The sequence below is a fragment of the Cydia amplana genome, chromosome 24 (genome assembly GCF_948474715.1).
Source record: "Cydia amplana chromosome 24, ilCydAmpl1.1, whole genome shotgun sequence".
NCBI lineage: Eukaryota > Metazoa > Arthropoda > Insecta > Lepidoptera > Tortricidae > Cydia > Cydia amplana.
Window position 1 is genome coordinate 3847783 of NC_086092.1, and position 8264 is coordinate 3856046.

Here is an 8264-nt window from a genome sequence, read left to right on the forward strand (position 1 = left end):
CGGTATGAGAATGAAAACAAACAAGTACGAAAAGTTTGATATTTTTATTTTTCAATATACTCCCCCCCTATGTTCATACACTTAAAAGATCGATCAATTATTTTTTTTAATCCCTCGTAAAAATATTTTTTATCTTTCGTGTAAAAATGCTCCTCCACTGCCGCCTTCAATGCTTCATCGTCAGAAAATTTATTTCCACGCAGATCCTTTTTAAGATTGGGGAGCAAAAAGAAGTCGCTGGGGGCTAAGTCCGGACTATACGGTGGGTGAGTAACAGTTTTAAACCCACATTCAACAATAGCTGCCTTGGCAATATGAGCAGTATGGACGGGGGCGTTGTCATGCAGAAGCAGAATACCTTTGGTTAACTTTCCTCGCCTCTTTTCTTTAATTACATCCTTTAATTGACGTAGAATGTTAGCGTAGTACTGTCCTGTGATATTTACACCTTTTTCTTTATAATCGATTAGTAATACTCCTTCACAATCCCAAAATATCGTGGCCATGACCTTGCCAGCTGAAGGGATGACCTTGAACTTCTTGGGATGAGCTGAACCCTTAATGTGCCACTGCATGGACTCTTGTTTACTCTCTGGGTCATAATGATGAACCCAGGTTTCATCTCCAGTAACTATTCTTTGCAGCACCTCATCAGGATTTTCACCGCACAGGTCAATAAAATCGGAACAACAAGCTACACGCATGTCTTTTTGAAGCCGAGTCAGCATTCGCGGAACCCATCTTGCACTTACTTTTGACATATTAAGATGGTCATGTATAATATCATGTACGGTACCAATAGAGAGATTGGTTACTTGTGCTATAGATTTTACCTTCACTCGACCATCTTCCAATATAAGTTTTTCCACTTTATCAATATTTTCTTGTGAAGTAGCTACTACAGGCCGGCCAGGTCTAGGGTCATCTTCAATACTCTCCCTTCCGCGTTTAAACTCGCTTGACCACTTTTGAATGGTAGATAAAGAAGGAGCAGACTCACGGTAAACACAATCCATTTCCTCTTTTATGGTTTTTTGATTTTTACCCTGTTTTGTCAAGAATTTTATCACGCATCGATGTTCTAATTTAGTTAACATTGTCAATTCGCACATGATGTTCATGTTTGTTCAGCAATTGCAGAAAAACAAAAGACTATCTCGGTTCGAATTATACTTTTTTTTAATGTCAATGAATAAACCTTAGCGGCCAGTAACGAAAGAAATTTTAGAAGAGGTTGTAAGATATCAATACCGAGAATATTTTGAACGCCCCTCGTATACCTATATTTAAGAAGGTCCTTCTGATGTATTCTTTTTCTGGAATTTTGTACAGACGGAGTCATAAATTGAAAATGTTTCTCAATTTTCAGTGTGACAATGAGAATGTTTGGTATTTGTGTCGATATTTCATCATTTTCATCAATATCTCCTACTAAAAGAGTAGATAGGTTAGACAGACAAATAATGTGCACTCGGACTGACATGACAACTACACTTGCACGGGTTGTGCACGTGCTAAGTGTAAGGCCTGAGTGGACGCTCGAGTTGGGCGTGCAGCGGGGCGGGGCGTGCGGCGTGCATATTAAACAAATGCGCACGTATAGGAGCGGCCTTAGTGCACGCTGCTCACATCACGCGTGAGCCCGACGCCACGCTACACGCCCCGCCGAACGCTCCGCTTCGAGCGTCCACTCAGGCCTTACACTTAGTACTACTTAGCGGGGATGGCGGACAGTGACGGCGCCTTTATAGAACGTAGAGTGTGTCTTGATTTTTAATGGATTTTACTTGTTTGTTCGAAAAAAGGTAAATAAAAGTGAAAAGACTTGTTATTATGATTTTCGATCTATTTTATGAAAACTTTCTAATAAAAAAATATTTTAACAGAAATATTGTATACTGTACGGAAAGGGTCAGAAACTGCCTACACTTTAATAACCAAAAGTTAAAGTTACCATTACGGAATTAAGTCTTAATGATGTTAATGAACCTCTAAACGTAATTAAAACTAATTATCTTCCATTAGCAAGCCTCGGGGAAATAATTAAAACTAATTATGCATAGGTACAGTCACCACCAAATATATCGGAGCGACCAAGATGATCAAAAATATCTGATATTATTCGCTTAAAAACTTTTAGGTATTTTATGAAAATGAGCCAGCTTAGCACAAGAGCGCCGCGACAGTATCTCGCCCGCGAAATAGACTACCTGTCTTTTCTCTGCTTTAATAAGTAGACTACGCCTACAGATCAATATAAAATTTTATTTTCTTAATGCCGCTAAAGTTCGTATGAACAAGATGCTACGTGCCATGTCAATGTTGTATGCTGTATCATAACAATAACAAAATGAAGTAGACATTTTATATTTCGAATCGGCCTCAATACAATTTACTACGACGTAGCAGGGCTTTATTTTAGCCCGCGAATTGTACGAAAACGGTTACGGCGTAGCGTAGCCGTAGCGGCGTAGCACACGTAGCGTTATGTTGTTAACCCTTTAGTACAGTCAGCAGCAGAAGTTGCCAAGCTAGTCATTAAGCTAATTATTAAGCTAAGCATTATTCTGATTGTATTAACAGGTTATGAATTAAATCTGGATTAGATATGGATGTTTATAAAATCAGAATACGCCTGTTAGTGAAATGATTAGATAGCCACTTTAACCCCATTCCTTTCTAGCCATTCAATTTCGAACCGTAGTTCTTATAACATAGATGCGTTTTTGTTTTAAGTACCTCGTTGCCGCTACGTACAGTCAGCAGCAGAAGTTGCTAAGCGGGCCAGGTGTACAAAATGATCTTGACGCGACTTTATTGTTAAGAGAATAAGAGGTGTCGAGGAAATATTGAACACCTCGCCCGCTTAGCAACTTCTGCTGCTATACGTAGCGGCGACGAGCTACTTGCCATCATAGGTAGGTACTTAAAACAAAAACGTATCTCTGTTATAAGAATTACAGTTCGAAATCGATTATAGAAAGGAATAGGGTTAAAGTTAAAGACTAATTCTGATTTTAAAAACATCCATATCTAATCCAGATTTCATTCAGAACCTGTTAATACAATCAGAATACGCCTGTAAGTTGATGTACAGATGTAGTGCATAATCAAATTGTTTTCCATCGTATTTTCTCGGAAGCTTTCGTATTTGTGAATTTTGTGATGCTACTTCAGTCAACCTCTATGTATCTCGCTCGTACATAAACATCTTAACAAGATCAGATTGTCATGGTTCGAATGCAGCTCCAACCTATTATACGCAGTCGCTGGTAGGCACAGACAAGACATCCTCCAGACTGAGCATAGTAGCGCTAATACTAACTCTACCACAAATATACGGTAGTTTTACTCCATTTTCGAGTCAAAGTGTCTTTGTGTGACGTCCGTGTCTTTGAACGTGCCAATCAGGCACGGGACTCGCTCACCTCGTCCCCCGCACCCCAGTATTTTTGGCAGCATCGGTTTCATGAAATAATTGCTCCAAACTCCGTCTAGAGGATTCCTAGTCTATGCTGGTAGGTAAATAAAGATAAGATAAGAAGCAGAGAAATTGAATAACCGCGGTACCCGCAACATCGGATTATTAAAATATATACCTACGGAATGTTTGAATAAATATTAGGTACTTATGTGGAGGAAAATCCTTATTCTATTTTATTACGCGTTACGCTCTTTAATAAAAGATAGTGGCGAGCAAAATATTGGCACAGGGTTAGCTTACAGCACCTACACTAGAGTACCCTTTTATATGGGGCATTATCTATGAAAAGGGACCTTATTGTCGATGGCGCTTACGCCGCATAGCGTCGCGCGGCATTGTATTTATATCATAGCAACGTTAATACTTAGGTAATAGCGTGACCGCTATCGACAATAAGGTCCCTTTTCATAGATAACGTCACGTATATGTTGTACTTGCGTACAAAAATACACTTCGGGCATCTAAAGCAACCTAAGGAACCTATCCTACAATTCCTACATATCTATTGGTTTAGGACTCATTTAGACGATGCGAGAACTCGCATGCGAGTTTCATTACATTGCGGGTTTTGAATAAGTTTTGATCGGTCGGTTGAATTGGACGAACCCACAGTCCGCAATGTAACTAAAATCGCATGCGAGTTCGCGCGCCGTCTAAATCAGCCCTTAATGTATAACTAGTATCATCAAAACATTACACAGGAACTTTACGGACTGCCTGATTTTACGATCGGCCGCCAACATATGCATTGCGCTCTATGAATAATGTAACCAATGTTTATAATTTAGGCAATGTAGTTAATTTTATTAATTTTATAGACAATTTAAGATATGATAAAGAAAGTACGTAAGTACCTAAATAAAACAACAGTAATGCATTTTAAAAGTGGCCGCCAGTACCTGCCATTCCCATCAGCACAGAATACTAGTACTAATAAGTTAGGTACAGAAGATTCACTCTCTAACAAAACGGGGCGATTAAGACAGATATGACCGCTAGGCGCAAGCGCAGGCGTCCGTTCCGTAGCGGTATAGCAAAATTGGTGTGGACCGCATATACATGTTGTAAGTATACTTGTAGCGACGCGACGAAATCGCGGAGTGAACCAAGCCTGCCATTAGCTCGCTATCGCAGCTGTGATTTGTACACAGTATCAGATGATTATATACACCATCTCACAGGCTTAATGAACTGTAACTGTATACTTACCACATACAAGCCTCATATTAACCGCATTAGGCTGTGGTAATGTTGGTATTCGTACTTAAGTATCTCGGTTCTAACAAAATTCGGAAAATTCTAACTCTATTTAAGTACTTGATAAATAATTCAGTTTTGTAAATGAAGAAAGTTGGCGCCATTATGAAGAAGTTTTTTTGTAGAGGACTCTTTATTTAGCTTTTGCGTCTGCTTGAACGTTAAAAAAATATGTTACGGTAAATTGTTAAATTTTCTGTTTCTGACAAATTATAGTATTTTATGCAACCGTTGTTGTGCAAAAAGGCAAGTGGCGTGAGTAACAATTTGAGGCGAAGCCGAAAATTGTTAATAAAGACGCCACGAGTATTTTTTGACTCAGTTAAACAACGTTGCATACAATACTTTTTCTACGACCAAACACTTACTTTGAAATAATATTGTAAATTTAACAAATATTTTTCATGTCATCTAGTGGACTTCTACCTACGGTATATACCTGTTTTTAGTGATTCTTGTGCTATTACTGATATTTCTTCAGGCGTAGACACTAAGTTTTTGTCTTCATCCATTTTAACTTGAAAGACACACTGTTTTTTAACACAAAAGTTAAGTTTTCATTCGACAGGCACAATAGTATTCATATTCAAGATTCACAATATTCAAGAAGTAGCATAGAATGGAGGGTACGAGCGGGAAAAGAATGAATGAAATTTAAAAAAAACATGTCTATGGTTCACTTATTTGTCAGATATGATATTCACACCCATAAGCGAGAGCGAGAAAGATATATTTCTTTCTCGCTCTCACTTATGGGTGCGACGAATCAAGGTCGCGTTGCGGTGCGACAGTGTGTTATGACTATAAGGTTGGCAACAATGTATTTTTTAAGTGGCCATTACACAAAGTATCGTAAAAGAGCCAAAAAGATACTGTGTGTATGCACAAATGCTTTTTTAGGGAATAGACTAAAGACTTGTCTTGACAACTTTAAGATAGGGTTTTAAATATGTATGCACGACCCTTTAAATGACAAATAAAAGTACGGGAGTAGAAAAAGTAGTTGTCGAAATCGTTTGAAAATTAGCATATTTAATAAGAAAGGGAATGATTGAGATCACTTGAGATTTTGAGATCCAGCTGATGAGAAACCAACCAGAAGTTTTTTTTTATATAAATTAAAAGTACACCTATAGGAAACACTGCTCTGTTTTAAATATTTTATAGTTCTTTTTTAAACTTAGTATTTGTTTTATAACGACTGTAATTCATTAAAACTATAGCTATCTAAACAAAGAGTGATTGTGCCAATATGGTCTGAATAGATGTAAAAGAAAAAAAGTATTTTTACAAAATAAAAACTTTTAGACATAAGTGGATGTCTAGATTGTCTAGATTCTTCTTCTAGATATTTAGAACTGTGTATTAAAAGTATGTATGTATGCCTGTATGTCTAGTAATAAGCAGAGCTCGGCGGGGGTGAGCTATTTTCCTTATAATATGACGTAAGACTTGTCAAATTATAAGGTACTTAAATAGCTCACCCCCGCCGAGTTCTGGTAATAAGATAATGGAACAAATTCACTACCACGATGTTTTCGAAAACTGGGCAATAATCCCGAACTTCAATATTTGAAGATTTTGAAGTTCATGTTTCATGTATTTCCATTTATATCGCTCTTGCAACAATAGAGAAAGACGAACTTTGAAAATAGGAGTTTTTGGTTTGCCTATTGTCATAGCAATAAGGGATAATTTACACTGGCGTATTTATAGTGTGTCATCGCGATGTACTTAGATCATGATCAATTACGAATAGCTACTTCAGAATTAAGTGATATTTTAAATTTGTTTTTTATCACCAACTATTTAAATATTTTTTTAACTAGCAGATACCTACGTCTGCGAGCGATATTCCAAATTTTATATTAAAGGAAAAAATGGAAAAAGTCCTGCCGGACGCGTAACTTTTTAAATTTTTTCCTTTAATATAAAACAACTATTTAAATATTGTTGACTCAAAACTTTGCAATCGCCTATTGCTGATACGAATTCAATAACAAAGAGAGAGTTTAGACAACTAATATACAATTATGTAGTTATAATTACTTTCTAATTGTAATGGTGTAATTACATAGAAATCAGGGAGGTGAACAATTGATTGCGATTCCGATATTACTTAGGATTATTACGTATGGCGTGTTACACTACGTCTTAATTGCCCAAATTTTCGTGTTGTATCTCTTCTATTAGTATCTCTACATAAATAAAAGAGTTACAGTTAGAAAGGTTATATTTGTGCAAATACGGCGAAGTAAATTTGATAGGGTTGTATTGGCATTATTTCGTCTCAACATAAAAAATGCTGGCGATGGCCGAACGAAGTATCATCGTCGATACTATTAACTAACCATTCATAATTTCATATACCTTACTGCGACGACATAAGGGCTACCAACGGTGCGTTAAGAGTGAAAAAAGTCGGAGGACATTATTAGAACTCACGTACTGTAAGCCATAAAACATTTTATTATCTTTTTATTTGAACCAGGAGTACGATTCAGATCTATTTATATATTACGGTTTTGTACTCTTTTTGATACGACCTTGAAAATCTCTAACCCTTGGTTTATGAGAAATGAAGTTAAAATCGTGCACGCCAATCGCGCCAAGACAATCGGCAAGGTCATATCAAAACTAGTTCAAACCCATTACAAAATGTTAAATTAGAATCGACCTCTCTTTTTAACGAGTAAAATGATACCGGTCTAAAGTTATATTGCAAATGGAGCGATGTCTCAATAATATCTTTACGATCGAAAAAAAGTGTGAATCGGTTGAAACGGATGATCGTGTTGATGTTTTTATAATGTGACAATTGTATCAGAAAGTGGCTACATTAAAGTTTTTCGCATTGGAATCTGTTTCACGACACAATTATGTTTGGTTTTTCTTAACACATTCACCGCTGAGCTGCGGTCGTAGCGCTACATCGTAGCCGATAACATGGATTTCCCGGTATGTAGCGGAAACGACAACGTGTCGTGATTAGCGCTGAATGTGTTTGGATTGAGTCGGGCTCTACAAACCTCACTAACTATAACTTTAATCGTAATTCTGGACCTCTGATACTTACATCTCACTCACTTAGGTACATCATTAGGTACATATACATTTTTGTACTGCAACGCTTAATGGTACCTAATAATATTTCACCGCCGATTTTTTGATCAGCAACGAAACTAGTTTATTTTTAAAGATCTCGATGTTAGATTAATCTAGCATAGATAGTTATGATAACGTAATCGATCAAAAATTCGACGGTTCTTAACTAAGCCTAGAGGAGTACCTACATTTTGATAACTCTTAAATACCTAATATACCTAATCCATATTTTAAGATAAGTAAAATAAACTGAAAAAAAAAATTATAAGTCATTATTTATTTGAATGAAATACATGCATAATAATATGCAATTATTACAAACAACCTTACCTTTGTACAAGTGATGTGTGTGTTTTTCATGTTTAAGTATTTATGTTTCTTTCTGTACAATAAAGTGTTTTACTACTACTGCTACTAC

General features: G+C 36.6%; 1 protein-coding gene across 1 annotated transcript in view; it reads right to left on the reverse strand.

Annotated features, from left to right (window-relative positions):
* Positions 1–8264, reverse strand: part of LOC134659005 (uncharacterized) — a 237202-nt gene that overhangs the window by 180885 nt on the left and 48053 nt on the right. The gene's annotated exons all lie outside the window — the stretch shown is intronic.